General features: G+C 37.7%; 2 pseudogenes; both read left to right on the top strand.

Moving 5' to 3' along the window:
- Positions 1–5,775: 5,775 nt before the first annotated feature.
- Positions 5,776–7,662, top strand: LOC143598921 (cytochrome P450 CYP82D47 pseudogene; annotated as a pseudogene).
- A 2,258-nt stretch (positions 7,663–9,920) lies between these two features.
- LOC143598919 (pentatricopeptide repeat-containing protein At2g33680 pseudogene) lies at positions 9,921–11,945 on the top strand (annotated as a pseudogene).
- The last annotated feature ends 4,810 nt before the right edge of the window (positions 11,946–16,755 follow it).

Genomic DNA, 16,755 nt, shown 5'->3' with positions numbered 1-16,755 from the left:
CGACAACTTTAAATTATACGATAAAATACTAAAAAAAATTGCAGAAAAAATCCCAAAAAACCTGTTTTAATATATAAATCGCAATTTACAACCAAACACATATTTTAACAAATACAATTACTAATCCACTTTTCAGAAATTCTTCAAGTTGTTTCTTTTGCTCCTTTGTGTCTCGTTAGACCCGCTCCCGTTCTAGTTCGTTTCGTTCTTGTTCCTGCTTTCATTTCCCGATTTCAGTTCTAAACTGTTTGACAATTGTCTCGAGCATCCCACTCTTTTTGTAATTCGGATCAAACATCTTGGACCTAAAATTTGTGAAACATACACAATTAATACATAATACACACACACACATATGCTCAAAATAGGTACATTTCAAAAAGGGCTGTGCACAAAATTGATACAAGTCAAAATAAGTTGTGGTCAAAATAGGTTTGGGTCAAACAATTTTCTTTCCAAAAAAACATCAAAAGAAAACCATATACAGCTCATCTAATGCAATAATAATTGGTATCCCTTGAACTATAATGCAAAAAGGCATATATATATATACATATCATTTATTCAAACAACCATTTATTCGCTTTGAGATCAACTAATGTGAAATACTAAATCCAATAAATAATCCCCTAAACTAACTCCATGATTGCAACACATTATTTTGCTGATAACCAAACATTTTATAAACTCAATAAACATTTCTAGGAGTTACCTTGGCTTCAAATCAGCTAAAACACATGCAGTCCAGTTTTAGACCTTCTCTCCTTTCCTAAAAGATTCTCCAAGTGGCAAAGAGAGCATGCAAGCAACTTTTACCTATTATGACTTATTAAAAAGCAATTCCAACCTGTGTCAATGACAACAATATGTATTTAAAGATTTGATCAAATTTAAACAAAACTAATTTAAAAAACCATGCATTTCATTAAACACATGATGAACATGTACATGTTGGTTAACAAAAATTTACTCTACAAAATTTGTGTCCCCTGTAACTCAAACTAGATTAATCAAATAGAAGCAAAGAGCAATTACATTAATAAAATAGGAACACTCATCATGTTGCAGGAGTGAAGCATGAATGTTTGGTTGTGTCCACGGCTAAGCAGGCAGATCGTTGCCCACTGCTGATGCCCTAGAACCATGTCCATCGTCGGTGCCCCACAATTGCATTTATCGCCACTTAAGTAATAGGTCACAAAGATGAGAACAAAAGACCAAGAACACATTGAACTTGTTAATGATAAAAACTAATCTAAATCAACTTGTTTGAAGTAAATGGGTAAAAATTACCTCCTTTCCAGTTTCCGCGGATGATAGCTACTGGAATGGATCACCATGTAATTTTCACCAACAACAAAAAACATGTTGCGGAGAGAAACCAGGTTCATTGATTTCTTTGATGATATCATTAACTTCATCAGGTTTAAACTACAAAAAATAATACATTAATGCAAGTATTATCATCTGTGTTTAATCACTTGTAACCAAGCTTCAATGTTTATGAACAAATTATGACATGGCATGATCAATTTAACCAAGTTTATAAAGTTAATTAGAACCATAATACAACTGATAATAAAATATAAAAGAACATAATACACACATAATTATCAATTAGCATCACACACATGCATTTATTAAAACTGAAATCAGTCCCTAAAACAATTGATCACAAACATATTAATCGAAGTCTCCAACATATAATTCTAAGTGAAGCCTACTAGTTTGCAAAAGCCTCCTACAATTAATGACCCAACAGACATTATCATAACAAGGTTTAAAGCAGCGAACTGATGTCACCAGCCCACAATAACAATTCAAATAGATGAATACAGTTGGCTTTTCATAAACAACTCTGCTATTCATATAATTTGTTCCTTTCTTCAATCCTAACTACAACTCATAAAAATGGAAGATATACCCGAGTAAAGAAAGAGTTCTTTAGCCCAGACGGTGCTGTTGGCTTTGGGGGGATGATGGGGGTTTCGTGGGTTATGGCTAGAAAGGGTGAAAGTATTTTCAAGGAAAAAACAATTAGAGATTTTGGAGGGATTTTAGAATTTGTGAAACTTCATTTTGGTGGGATATGAAATTAAAACTTATACATAAGTTGGTTGTGGCTTAATGCACTCACTTTACAAGGGATGACCCTAGCTTGTCAGGGTTCGAGTCCTGATCTCACCCGGTTTTACCGGCTCCTCGCTGTCGTGCCGTTTGGCGGGCGTGGGGGTCGGGTTTTATCCGGTGAATCCCTCAACAGGTGGACCGCTAGGGGCTTCGTCCGTCCGGACTAGTGGCCAGCTCGGGCTACCTTTAGCCAATGAGGGTCGCGTACGGGGTACCCGGCGTTACTTAGTTGGCCGTTCAAAAAAAAAATTAAAACCTATACAAGTTTTATACTAATATTAATGTAAGTAAAACTATACATATATTATATTAAACTATTGTTTTACCCGACGCGGCGTTGAAACCAGGTGTTGGTAAAATCTTAGCGTTATAACGATGAGTTGGCACGAACTCAGTCAGTATTGTTAACGTCGTTACGGTGTAGACACCGTTGGTAAAACTTGATAGATAAAACACGAAAGATAAATTCATCAAATTAACATATAAAAAATATGAAACCATGTGCTATGGCTCGAATCCGTAGTCAATCCTATTTCCGATAGGGACAGTTGACAACTGAATCCGATTTTTCCCATTCTTTTCATATCCGCAATAGTGCGAAAAGAAGGCCCGGCCCCAAGTTGTTCAAGAATAGTGTCGTTGAGTTTCTCGACCATTTGTCTTAGGATTAGTCAGTTCTATTTCTCGATGGGGGCAGGGAAGGGATAACTCATTAACTCAGGATCGGTAAAGGCCTTACTCTATTCCTTGTCAGGAATAGCGGCCTTAGAGCTTCTACTACTATCGGCTGTGAAATCTTGTTGGAACTGTCCATATCCGGTTCATCATTCGGAACCATATCACATCCCGAATCTAATGAAATAGGATGAATTGAGACGGTATTTTGGTATTTAAAATTTAAAACGACGTTTATTTGATGGGTAAACCCGTTCAATGGTAATTACCTATCAAAAATCGGCCTTGGATCGAAATCCGATATTTTGCGCATTAAATGTGTGGATGACAAGTTTATATATATATAAGAATACCAAATGTATGATGTGGCGCTCTCTCGTCCCCACCCCCCCATCCCCCACCACAAACACACATTTTTTTAATTTGTTTTTGCTGACATGGCACCACTTGATTTTTTCTTTGTTAGATGGTTAACTCTTAGACGTTTATTTAATTATCAGTTTTAATCTGTGTAATTTTATTTTTTAGTTTGTTTTGAATTGAGTTTTATTTATATCAGCTCGTAGTGAGTCATATTATATCTTAAAGGACAATAAGAGGTCATACTTGCTTATTGGATTATATTAGAAAGACAGAATTACAGAGACTGTTCTTTATGTTTGTATCAAATTTCATCATTGGTTGTTCTTTATCTTTAGAATTGACATGATTTGTACTTTACGTTTTCAAATGTTACACTGCTTGTCCTTTGGTCCTAACCCGTTTAGTTTTTCTCGTTAAGTCTGGTCGTGTGCATTGCATATGAGAACAAATTGGTCATTTTACCCTTTTAATTATATAACCATTTTACTAACTAAAAATAAACAATAAAAAATAATGTGTTCTTCGCTTCACCCAACCCCACCCCACCCCTAGACCACCACTTGCTACCATCCAACAACCACCATCTCCTCCACTTTTTCACCAAATCAGCCACCACTACCCATCGCCAATCAAGGACCCACTGATTGCCTCCCCCACCTGTAACACCCTATCCTCTTCTTTTTGTATCTAAAGACCTAACAACTTTGAATCAAAAATCAATGACAATGGGGGTGTTAAAAGAGAGTCCTGGTGCTTCTGCAACGACATATTTTTTGACAAAATTCTGACCATGGTTCGAATTCCAATCGGCTTCGTCATTCACCGGAACAATCTTCTTACTACTAATCTGCAACCCTCCGTAGCCGCTGCTAAAGTTGATGGTGGTGGTTTCTACTATGGCAGTGATCTAGATAGAGAGGGAGAGGGAGATAAGAGTTTGTAAAATGTATATTTTACTTGTTAACATGGTTATATAATTAAAAGGGTAAATGACCAATTTGTTCCTCATGTGTAATGCATATTAGATCTTTAAATGGTCTATTATAGCCTATTAATATATCATATTAGATCTTTAAATGTTGTATTAGTTGCAGTGAGTCATATTAGTCCTTAACGGGAAATAAAATGTCATACTTGTTTGATAGGTCATATTGAGCATTAATAACTCTTAATAGTCCATTATCGTTTTTATGTCATACATCTTAAAATGTTGTATCAGGTTGTAATACAAGATTTTAAAATGTCTTACCTATTTTAATAGACCATATTTGGCCTTGATAGCTCTCTTAATAACCTGATATGGCATTTATGATGTCATATTACGTCTTAACGAGTTGGTTTGAACTAGTCATACTAGTTTAAATACTAGTTTAAACGAACAAATATAACTTATATGAACTAATAAATAAATTTAACGAATACACAAGCATACTAACACACTCGTAAACATACATGCATTTAATTATTAATGCTTTTTAAATTATAAAAAATAATAAATAAAAAAAACTCAATTCTTTCGTAATAGAAATACAAGCAACATTATATAATAAATATAGAAACTGAATTAAAAATACATATACAAATTGGTGGGAAACTTGTCGAAAATATGAAAAGTTTCAGACAATTTTTCAACTATTTATAAAATGATATTATTATTATTGTTTATTAAGTAAATAAGTTTCATGGTTAAATATAATAAATGAATTTAAAAATAAAAATACAGATTTGTGGGAAAGTTGTCGTAAATGTATGCATGTTTCGACGATTTTCCGACAATTTATAATTTTTTTCTTATTAAATAAACAAGTTAATTTATAATAAGTATAATAAAAAAACTAAAAAATAAAAATTGAGATTTGGTGGCAAAATTGTCGAAAATATTTATTTTATATATCAGATCGATATTTAAAAAATAAGTTAACTTAGAAAAGATATATTAAAAAATAGAAAAATATGTTTGTGGGAAACTTGTCGGAAATACATATATATTCCGACGATTTTCTGACAATTTTAGAAAAAAAATAATTTGAAATGATAAATAAAAAAGGTAATTTGTTTTATATTTATATTAAACGAATTGAAAATTTATAAATTAGATTTGTGGAAAATTTGTCGGTGTATTGTTGGAAGTTACTTATTATTACCGACGAAATATCAACAACTAAATGTTTGTCGCTATATTGTATGAAAGTTGAAGGAAAACTTTTGGTTGTTTTATTGTTTTTGTTTTTGAGGGAAAGTTGTAGTTGATTTGTGGAAAACTTCTTTTGTTGGTACTTTGTCGGAAACTTTTGTGGGAAACATAGCAGTTTTCTAGTAGTGAAATCACATATTTCAGGTTAAAAACTGAACTATCATTTCAATATTATCTATTAGCACACAAACAAAGAAAGTTATTATGATGGGTAAGTATAACCTACCATACCCCCACCAAACTTATAATTTGCACCAATCCACATCGACCATAAACACACTAGACTTACTATTAATTTACTAAATTTGTTAGTTCTGTGTCTGTCACAATGACTATAAATATACTCTTAAAAAATGTTAATTAGGCACCAATTTGCAGTCTTTTAATACAAACAAACTAATAGTTGTCTCATGATGGATCTTTTCATTATGCAAGAGAATTACACACTCATTCTTGAAACTTTTGCAATACTTGTAGTCCTCTACTTCTTATCATTCTTCTACAAAACCACTTCTACAACACGTGAAGCAAGTGGTGCATGGCCTATAATAGGCCACTACAAAGTTTTTAGAGGTTCTGATCTTCCCCATGTAACCTTGTCATCCATGGCTGACCGAGATGGACCCATCTTCATGGTCAGGTTTGGCGTACGTAAAGTCTTGGTGGTGAGTAACTGGGAGATGCTTAAGGAGATCTTTACTACCCATGATGTGATTGTTTCAGACCGTCCAAATTACGTCGCTGGAAAGATTTTGTGGCATGGTGGTGCTTCTTTTTCATTCACTCCTTATGGTCCATATTGGCGTGGAATACACAAAATCATCACCCAAGAGTTGTTGTCTAATAGTCGTCTCGACCAGCTTAGCCATGTTCGATTGATTGAACTAAAAGGCGCAATTACAAACATTCATGAGCTTTGCATGAAGAAGAGAGATGGGCAAGGGAAAGTGTTGGTGGAAATGAAGAAATGGTTTGGGGAACTTGTTATGAATACGGTGCTTCAAGTGATAGTCGGAAAAAGATACACTGGAGGAGTGGGAAATGAGGATGAGGATGAGGATGAGAGGATGAGTTGTCGTACATTGATAAGGGAGCGGTTTCAATACCTAGGAAAATTTTTTGTTGATGACGCTTTTCCTTTTCTATTTTGGATGGATCTAGGGGGACATAAAAAGAATATGAAAAGAGTTGCAAAGGAATTCGATACGATGATTGGAAAATGGTTAGAAGAGCATCGACGAAAAAGATCTTTTGGCGATTCTACAATGGCAAACGACTTTATGGATGTGATGATACAAGTAGTAGAAGACGATGATGAAGAGGGTTAAGATGCTGATAACATCATTAAAGCCACGTGTGAGGTTCGCCCTGCTAGAAACCTTTATCTATTTGTCTTGATTTTAACATGTTTACTAGTAGTCATATGCATTGTAATTAACATGTTTCCAGTCTCTTATTGCGGGTGGTGGAGATACAACATCTGTTGTATTAACGTGGACGCTCTCATTACTACTAAACAATCGATACGCTCTCAGAAAGGCCCAAGAAGAACTAGACACACAAGTAGGAAAAGATAGAGAAGTAAATATTGATCCTTTTATATATAACACAAACCGAACTACATCTGGATAATGGGTAAGCGAGCAACAAGCTACGCCGCTATCCCCTTTTGAATCGCAAAGCCTATTCTACTAAATATAAATCCTTGGTTCCTCGGGCTCTGCGAGTCACTGTGGACCACCTTCTGCACCCGCTCCAAGAAGCGAACCGCCTCGGGAGCTAGGGATCCAAAAGTGTCGAAGGCAAATGAAATGAACACGTGCTGATTCTCCAAACACGATGTCTCATGCTTAGCAACCTTCCTAGACTCCGCTCTCAAAACCGCTTGTCCCGGTACGAAGCCACTACGAAAGATATGCACCATAGCTGGTTACCATATCCTAAAAGGCACGTGGCTATTAATCAACACTTGGAAGCTCCATCGTGATCCAAAGATATGGTTGGACCCATGCGAATTTAAACCAGAGAGGTTTCTAACCCCTAAACATAAGGTGCTAGATAAGCAAGGGACAAATTTTGAGTTCATCCCTTTTGGGGTCGGAAGAAGGCATTGTCCCGGAATTGGTTTGGGAGGTCGAATGTTACATATGGTTTTAGCCACTTTGCTACAAAATTTTGAGATTTCGACTCCAAATGATGCACCCGTTGATATGAGCGCAAGTCGTGGGTTGACAAATGCCAAGGCGCGTCCGCTTGAAGTCCTTATTTCCCCACGCTTGCATGCAACTGTAGAGGCATGAGCATGTAAACCTATATAAATAAGGCAATCATAAAATTTGTCTAAGTTAATATGACTTGTGTTAAAACTACGTTCATTTTTTAGCACTTTAAAATTGGCATCCCACTTGTCATATTTTCATGCTTGTAATAAGTCTTAAAATAAAGACAAAATGGCAAAAGACGTCCTTTATGTTTGCACGGTTTTTCAATTAACGTCCTTTGGCAAACTTAATAACAAAAAACATCCTTTTTATTTGACAACTTTATCACGTTTTGTCCTTTTACCCTAACCCAGTTAAATATTTTCATTAAATTTGGTCATGTGCAATGCACATGAGGGTATATTTGTAAATTTATAAATAAATTTAATATCTAAAGGCTCTCTCTCTCTTTCTCCTTCCCTCTGTCTCTCTTTCTGTGTTTAAACCACCACCACTAACCTCCACCAGAGACCCAATTAATCGCCGTCGCCACCATACCAAATCAACCTTCCATCTACCACAAAGGGTGAGAGGAAACCATTATAGAAAATATATACATACAGATCTTGCTAATTATACTTCTTCAGAAGCACTTCGAAAAATCCCATGTACATGTGATGGGGATGAGAGTGACGACGAGCTTGTTGGGTCCTTTTTACCACCACCACCTAGTTAATCGCCGCCACCACACCAAATCAACCGCCACGCTTCCTGGCCCGTTGTTATTCTGGCCACGTCATCTACATCATCATCACCACCACGGCCAGTTTTCCGTCAAGGGGATCAATGACTGAAGCGATTGATTAGCGTCTAATTTCTCAGATTTAATCTTATGTATCGTCTAATTTCTCATATCTAATCTTGATTCTTCTAATTTCTAGAGGTGTGGTGGTGGCGGCCGGTTTTCCGAGATGCAGTTATGGGCCTTGTGTGGAGGTGCGGTGGTGGCGGCTGGTAGTAGAGGTGGGTGACGGGGGTTGAGGTCAAGGTGGTGATAGGTTGGTTGGTGACGGTGGTTTTGGATGAGAGAGAGAGAAAGAGAGTGGAATAGTGGATAGATGTTGTCATTTTTCGCTGGAAAATGCCGACGGCAGGTCGGAGCCTGGTGTGTGAAATGATGATGATGGTGGCTGATAGTGACGGTGGATGGTGGGTGGACTAGTGTGTGGTTGTTGTGTTTATAAAAGTTTGGGTAAAGATGAGGGTTAAAAAGAGAAAAATTTTTATTTACTCAAATACCAAAATTTTAAGTCAATTACACAAATAACCCCCGAGGGGGTAAAAAGACTAAATTGCTCTCACATGAGGTGCACATGACTGGTTTTAACGAGACAAACTAACCCTCGTTAGTGAAAAGGACGAATCATGCAAGGTTTTTTGAACACAAAGGATGTTTTTTGTCATTAAGTTTGCCACATGACGTCAATTGAAAAACCGTACAAACATAAAGGACGTCTTTTGCCATTTTGTCTAAAATAAAATTATATGTATTGTTTGGACTACATCGAAATTAAGTCGATTACCAATTTATCGTTCGTTGTCTTGACTATATTACAACTCAATCATAGATACAAAATAGTCCCGCGTAACGCATGGGGTTATGCCAACTAGTAATAGGACTGGCTCACTTTTTTGTTAAAGAACATAGTTTTTCAATTTTATTATTATATTACTATTTTTTAGCAAATTTTGTTTTCTTTTTTCGTTTTTGCTTTTAGAATTTTTAGGATACTATTTTTGTAAAATTCCAAATATGTAGTGGACGTGGCTATTATTATATATATATGCATCCATATAAATTCTACTCAAAACTAAGTTACGAATAATATGCACAATTTTCAATTGATGTGTTTTTATTGTGCAGTAATGGATCGGATCGATTATGCCTCCACTAGGTTGTTGCATCATATCCAAAGTCAGTGATTCATCTACTATAGCCAACCTAGCAATGTTGATCGGAAGGCGCTACATTAATCGAAGACAAAATAAATGTTAAAACATAAAAAGTCAGTCTAAACAAACTATTTAGACTTTAAAAGCTTGTAAAACTGAATGTATTGGGCGTTAGCAGTGTCAAAGCTTGGGCTTAGTTAGGGCGGTGACCGCGATTTGTAAAAAAATCGATTAGAGGTGGCTTTTCATTCTTTAGGGGTGTTCGTAAACTTTAGCTGCTAAGGCTTAGCTTATTTGACTATATAGGGTGTGGGTTTTAACGGGTCGGGTTTCGGTTAAAACTTAAAATTACAGCAACACCTCCATAAATTCAAAACCCAAAGCCCACAAATCATCACAACAAACATTAATCTCCACTTACCAAAGTAATGACCTTCACTTTTAACCCACTTCACAAATGCTCCCTGAAGTCCTTGGTTCACTTCTCCATCAATGCTCTAAAACAAGATCATTCCGACCCGGGTCTTCCCTCCATGCCACCACCATCAAAATGGGTTTCCAATCAGACACCATAATATCCAATCACATCCTCAACATGTACGGCAAATGCGGCAAAATCGACAATGCCCGCCAACTGTTCGATGAAATGCCTGAACGAAACCTCGTAACTTAGTCTGCCATGATTTCGGGTTATGACCAAGCTGGGCGACCCTTATATGCACTTGACATGTTCTCCCGAATGAAACGTGACCAAGCGAATGAGTTCGTGTTCGCTAGTGTGATTCGCGGGTGCGCTAGCTTAATTGCGGTTAATGTAGGCAAACAAATACACACATTGTCTGTTGTTTTAGGTTTTGCGGATGTTTCTTTCGTTTCGAACTCGCTTGTTTCGTTTTACATGAAATGTGGACTGGCTAGCGATGCATTGTCGGTTTTTGTCACGAGTTTTGAAAGGAACACGGTTGCGTATAACGCGATAATTACAGGGTTGGTTGAAAACAAACAAGGTGAGAAAGCGTATGAGATGTTTAAACTTATGTGTCGACAAGGTCTGCTTCCGAATCGGTTTAGTTTAGTTCCGCTTTTAGCAGACTGTACCAACCCAAATGATATCCGGGTCGGGTCACAATTGCATTGTCAAGCGCTGAAACTCAATCTTGACTCGATACCGTTTGTTGGAAACGTGTTAATTACAATGTACTCAAAGTTTAATATGATCAAAGACGCCGAGAACATTTTCGGGTTGATTAAGGAAAAAGATATTATTTCGTGGAACACGTTTATTTCCGTGTGTTGTCATAATCTTGATCGTGTTAAAGGTTTAAGTGTTTTTAGAGAAATGATAAAAGCACTTTTAATTCCCGATGATTTCACATACACGAGTGCACTAGCTGCATGTTCGGGTCTCGCATCATCCGTTTTCGGTAGACAAATTCACGGGAATCTGATTAGGACGAGGTTAACTTACGATATAGGTGTCGGTAACGCTCTTATTAACATGTATGCAAAATGCGGTTCGATAAAACACGCGGTCACCGTTTTTAACGAAATGGGGTTTCGTAATATTGATTCGTGGAACACGCTCATGGGGGGTTTTGCAAATCACGGGTACGGAGAGGACGTGGTTGACTTGTTTGACCAGATGAAGGCGTTTAAAGTTAAACCGGATTCGGTCACGTATATCGCGCTTTTAACGGGGTTGAACCACACGGGACGTGTGGAAGAGGGGAAGTTTTACTTTAGGGAAATGCAAGAAAGTTATGGGATTGTTCCGAGCGTTGACCACGTGGCTTGCATGGTTGACTTGCTCGGGCGGGCCCGGAGGGTGAAGGAGGCGGAAGAGTGTATGGAAAAGTATTGTTTTGAACATGATCCGGTTGTTCTTGGATGTCTATTGTCTGCGTGTCGGGTGCATGGTGATGTTGTTGTGGGAAAGCGTACAGCTGAGCGTTTTTTGAAGATTCATAAAGTTTCTACTTCACCGTACGTGTTGTTGTCGAATCTTTATGCTTCGGAGAGTATGTGGGACGACGTGGCAGAGGCAAGAAAACAGTTGAAAGATAGTTTAATGAAGAAGGAACCGGGACATAGTTTGATTGAGGTTAAAGGGAATGTTGAGAAGTTTACTGTTGGTGGGATTTCTCATCCAAGAATTGAAGAGATTGTTGGTATGCTTCAGATTTTGAGTTTTGTAGAAGACGGATTTTGACGTGTTTTTTTAGCTAATTTATTTTTATTTTACTCGTTTAACTTGTTAGAAATGTATAAATCACAAGGCGGATCAGTTCACTTACAGGTAGTTGTAGCTTTTTCCTTTCATGAAAATATAAGTTGAATATTAATAATTGCTTCTTGTTGTAACTTGTAACTTCTTAGTTGTAACACCATAATTTGCATCTGTTGAATAGTTTAGCCATACTGTGTTCTTGGTCTATTAGGAGAGTTTAATTATGCATTGTTATAATTAAATTCCTTATAGTGGCATTGCATGGGTCGGGTTTGGGACGGGTTTTAGACTTTTAATACTCAGACTTCTCTACCTTATTGTAAAACGGTGTCCCATAGAGTACACTATCGGATACTCACGAGGTATCAGATGACTCAATAACTGTTAGGTTCATGGGTTTTCCGTGGGTATCACGATCCCATTTACCCGTTGGATTCTCATGAGTCCAAACACGGTCTCAAAACTTTTTCCAAAAACCAACTTGAAATATCTAATACTTTAAAGAGTGTTGACATCGCCTTCTGGTTATGAGACAATTACAGAAGGCTGTGTTAATGTGGTTGATTCTTAATTGTTTAGTATGCATGTTCAATTGTTTAGTATGCATGCTCCGGGTAATGATCAGTGATTCAGTTCTAGTATGCGTATATGTATGTTAATGTTGTACATATGTGTATGGAAATAAGCTAGTTATATGTATACGTATGCAATGATTATATCTGCGTGCTTGGTTCTTTCATGGAATACCAGGTTGTTTGCAATGTGTTTGCCGCTAAGTTGTCACAAAACAGTAGTGTTGGGTTATTTTGGTCAACACCTAAATTCCTTTTCAACAGCCAACGTAACCGAAGGACCTCACTCACCGTAGTAGCCATGGCACGGTATTTTATCCTCTGCCGAGGATCACGTAACAACTGATTGCTTCTTTGCCTTCCATGACACCGGTACCCCAGCAAAGAGTCGTAGGTAGCCACTTCTCGATCTTCTCATGTCGGGACATCCATGCCGATCAGAGTCAGTATATCCTACCAAATTTATTCAGCCCTCTTTTGAAAGTAATATAACTTGGCCCGGAGTGCCTTTTTAAGTATCTTAGTACTCTCATAGCCGCTTTCATGTGGTTTACTCTTGGGTCGCCAACGAACTGACTTAGAACATTAACCGCGCAGGTAATGTCCGGTCTAGTTAAAGTCGTCCAGCAAGTCTTCGGTGCGTGTTTGCGTCGATGCGAACTTCTTCATCAACTCCTGCAAGTCTTGTGTTTTGTTCCATGGGAAAGGCACTCGGTCGGCAACCCATCATGCCACTATCTTCTAGATGGTTTGTACATTCATCTATGAGGCTACAGTTATCACATACCAAATTTGTCAAATCCACTCCTTGAAATATTAAGTCCTCTTTAGTTGGGACTCCGCATGCCACACAAAATAATTAACTTTAAGGAAGGTCCCAGTTGTTCCAAGGGAATAACCCGAATGTGCGAGTACCGCCTTGGAACCGTTCAAGATCCAATCTAACCCTTTTCGCGTTGAAACTCTCGGATTTGCCTTCCAAAATCCACACCCATGAGTCATTTTTGTTTGCAACTCAATCGAGTTTAACATTGCCAAAATATCAACCAACTAGTTGTTTACCAGTCCGGTGGACGGGAATATCAACTCAGGAATATGATAACATTAATTCAGTAACATATGCGGCGGTTTGGTTGCGGTCCAACACATTTTAAGAGGTACTGTTTAACGGGAATAACAAATAGAATTGTATTACTTCATATCATATTTATATATATACTTTTTTTATTTGAAAACTAAATGATTTAAATGAAGGGTATAGACCCTAACGTTGTGTAATGTATTAAAATGTAATAAAGGTAACAAGTAACATTTGTATTGCTTGTTAGCCATGTTTTAGTTATTAATGGTACTTTGTAAACAAACGACGCATCACCCGTGACATGTTTAAACCTTAACATATAATATAGATTTGAAAACAACTGTCATAGACATTTAGAAAAAATTTGACATACCAAACTTATAACGTATAGTTAAATAAAAAGAACATGCATACATTCCACGAATGTTATTATAAAAAGCATTCAAACTCGAACAATCTGGTTGCGGCTTAGGCTTAGGAGAGTAACTCTTGGAATCTTGGAATTTGGCAGGTGACTTGAAGCTAAGCCACCCCGATCGTCTTCATTCTCATCATCAGCGATAGAAAAATCAATAACCTGGTGCCATTTCTCATCCTCGGTGCTCAAAACATAGTTTCAAATGTGGACTAAAGTGTAGGCTGCACTCGATAATTTGAAGACTGACATTGTTTTCCTATTATTAAAAATACCTTGGTGTTGTCAGGAGCAAGTGGTGTTTTCTCATAATCAGCTTCATCATGTTTGTTATTTAAGTTCAGCACCATCTAAGTTGTAAGTAAAAAAATTTCATGTTAGCTATGATTTTGTAGAATTAAAAAAGAAAAGTTCGTACTAAGGAAGTTTTTCAAAGTATAAAATATTATTTTGCATATGATATCGTCAAGAAAACTGAACTCGATTAACACTCTCATTAGCTCAGTTAACAATTTCATTAGCTGTTTGGATTTTGCATGTATTTAAAACAGAGTCGTACCAAACCGAACTTATGGCTTTAATTTGTAATGAATTTTATGTAATATAGTAATATATATATACCAAACCAGAAAACTAACTGGCACGTTTGAGGTACAGGCTTTGTTGATATTCCTTGGCTTTTTTTGTAGATATTTTAAACTTGTGATGTGCAATCACACGATTAAAGTTGAAACACACAGCTAAGCTAATTAACTGAGGAAGACACTTTCTAGGACTACACCATTACCCTGTGTGGAAAGTAAAACACAATTGCATATAGCTCAAATCTTACCAATGTAACCACATAAAACCTCTGATAAAACAGCTCATATAAAAACCACTTAACAATCACAGTAAATTCAAGATATAACAGGCGTAAATCACAGGCGTAAAAATGGTTTTAGGATCGGGAGCGATGAGGGGAAGAGCTGTTATCCCAATTGTTATGTTAACTGCAATCGGCCCATCCTTTTCAAGTTGGGTTTTGTTGTAGGCCTAAAAACCTACATATATCAATTCAAACTCTTCCTATTATATCTTTACCTTTCAGATTTCAAGAGAGGCATCTTCACAAGTGAGTTCGATCAGTTCAGTTTCAGATTTAAAGATATCAAACCGAAAACATCTTCATCCCATTTCATGGCTCCTTTGAGAGAATACATTGCATGTTCTGTTTTTGGCAGATCTTGTGAGGGAGGGGTCCACATTTTCAATGCAACTTTACTACTCAAACACGTTGTGAAAGTAAATAGATAGAACGGTTTATTGAACGGGTCCTCCCAAACAGCAAAATCAAAATGTTCAAGTTTTAAATTACATTACAAACAATCATAAGTCTTATACAGAAAATATCTTCACCTCTAAGTCTCCTTGTTCAAAAAGATTTTTGTTAGACAACAATACCGAGTACAATGATTTCTTGGCCTCGAAAAGTATATTTTGCCATAATATCAGGACGAACCTAAACCAGTATACATAAAATTAGTTTTAAAAAGACATGAATAATGATGACGGGGGTAGCCCAAGGAATTAATAAAATGGCTTTCACACATTAACGCTAAAAAGGTTAAAAGCTTCGTTTCCCGCCCAAATTATGTAAAAAAGTACGTGAACAGTACCTACGTGCTACAGTACGACGTCAAATCACTATTCACATCACTGTTCCCTCTGAACAGGGGACAGTCTCAGATAAAGTAATATTATTTTATTCATGGACCAACGGTCAAAAGGTTCCCGCCCATAAAGGTCAACTCTCTAGCAAACTGGAGGCTAACTAGTTTATACACTGGACAAAAGGCTTGGTCTCTCCCTCTATAAAAGGATGACTTAGCCATAAACAAGAACACAACAAGATCTGGGCAGAACACACACTCCCTGATCTTATCTTCTTCCTTGAGAAATATGCACTTTGCTTATTTCTTTCTAACTTCAATAACTTCATAGCTTCACCAAGAGCTTCATCCAAGAACCGATCCCAAACATCTCGGTCTCGAATCTCCGGTGAGCTATAACGCAAACAACTAAACTAGTGAACCTCTCTCTACGTTTTGCAAACGTAGAGGGACACCATGACCTGCGTTAGGTTAACCTGAACCCTTGAAGCTTATTAGCCTAACCAGTCCATTCACTATCGTTGGTCTTGTAATTGTTGTAGCAACAATTTGGCGCCCACCGTGGGGCTACGCCGCTCACTTTATCTTAAAGACCAGTAGTGTAGCTCCATTTTCACTAAAATCACCATGTCGGAAGGTGGATCTCCCGATGAAGTCAACCAAGTGTCAAGAACACCGACACCCAGCGCCGGCCAGGAAACTCCGGCAACAATCTCACTTTTTTCCACCCCGGGAGGAACTTCGACGGAACCTTTGTTCCTCGAGTTTTCACCTTTTCGAACTCCAACCCCTTCGCGATCCGGAGTTCCTTCTCCTCATGCAGGAGTTATGAACACCCCGGAGCGTGTTGACTTGACGATGGAAGGCGTATCACGACATTTGTTGCAACTAAGACATCTTCTTAACCAACACGTGAGCCGAGAAAGAGAGAAGGGGATAAGAATAAGGCTGGAGTATGACGATCAAGAACTCTCATTGCCGCCGGACGTCCACCTTCCCCTCTAACCAGCTCACGACCGGCTGCTTCTCATTTCGAAGCTGGTCCAAGTGTAACCTGCCAACCTTTTAACCTGTCTCCTTATACCTATAGGAGACCAAGCCCAACGACTTTCCCCTTGTTTACTTCACAACCCCTTGGGCACGAGACCACTCTCGACCAAATATGGCAGTCACCAGCTTCAAGCGCTCCTCCCACAGCCACTACATGGGGGCAGGCCATGACGGTCTTGCCCTTGGCTCGGAGTACCTCAATGAGCACCCCCATGGGACCAAACCAAACAGCAACAACCCCT

The sequence above is a fragment of the Bidens hawaiensis genome, unplaced genomic scaffold (assembly GCF_021521415.1).
Source record: "Bidens hawaiensis isolate Kalapana, Puna unplaced genomic scaffold, B.hawaiensis_p1.1 tig00051275_1, whole genome shotgun sequence".
NCBI classification, from domain to species: domain Eukaryota; kingdom Viridiplantae; phylum Streptophyta; class Magnoliopsida; order Asterales; family Asteraceae; genus Bidens; species Bidens hawaiensis.
This window is presented reverse-complemented; position numbering and strand designations above follow the sequence as displayed.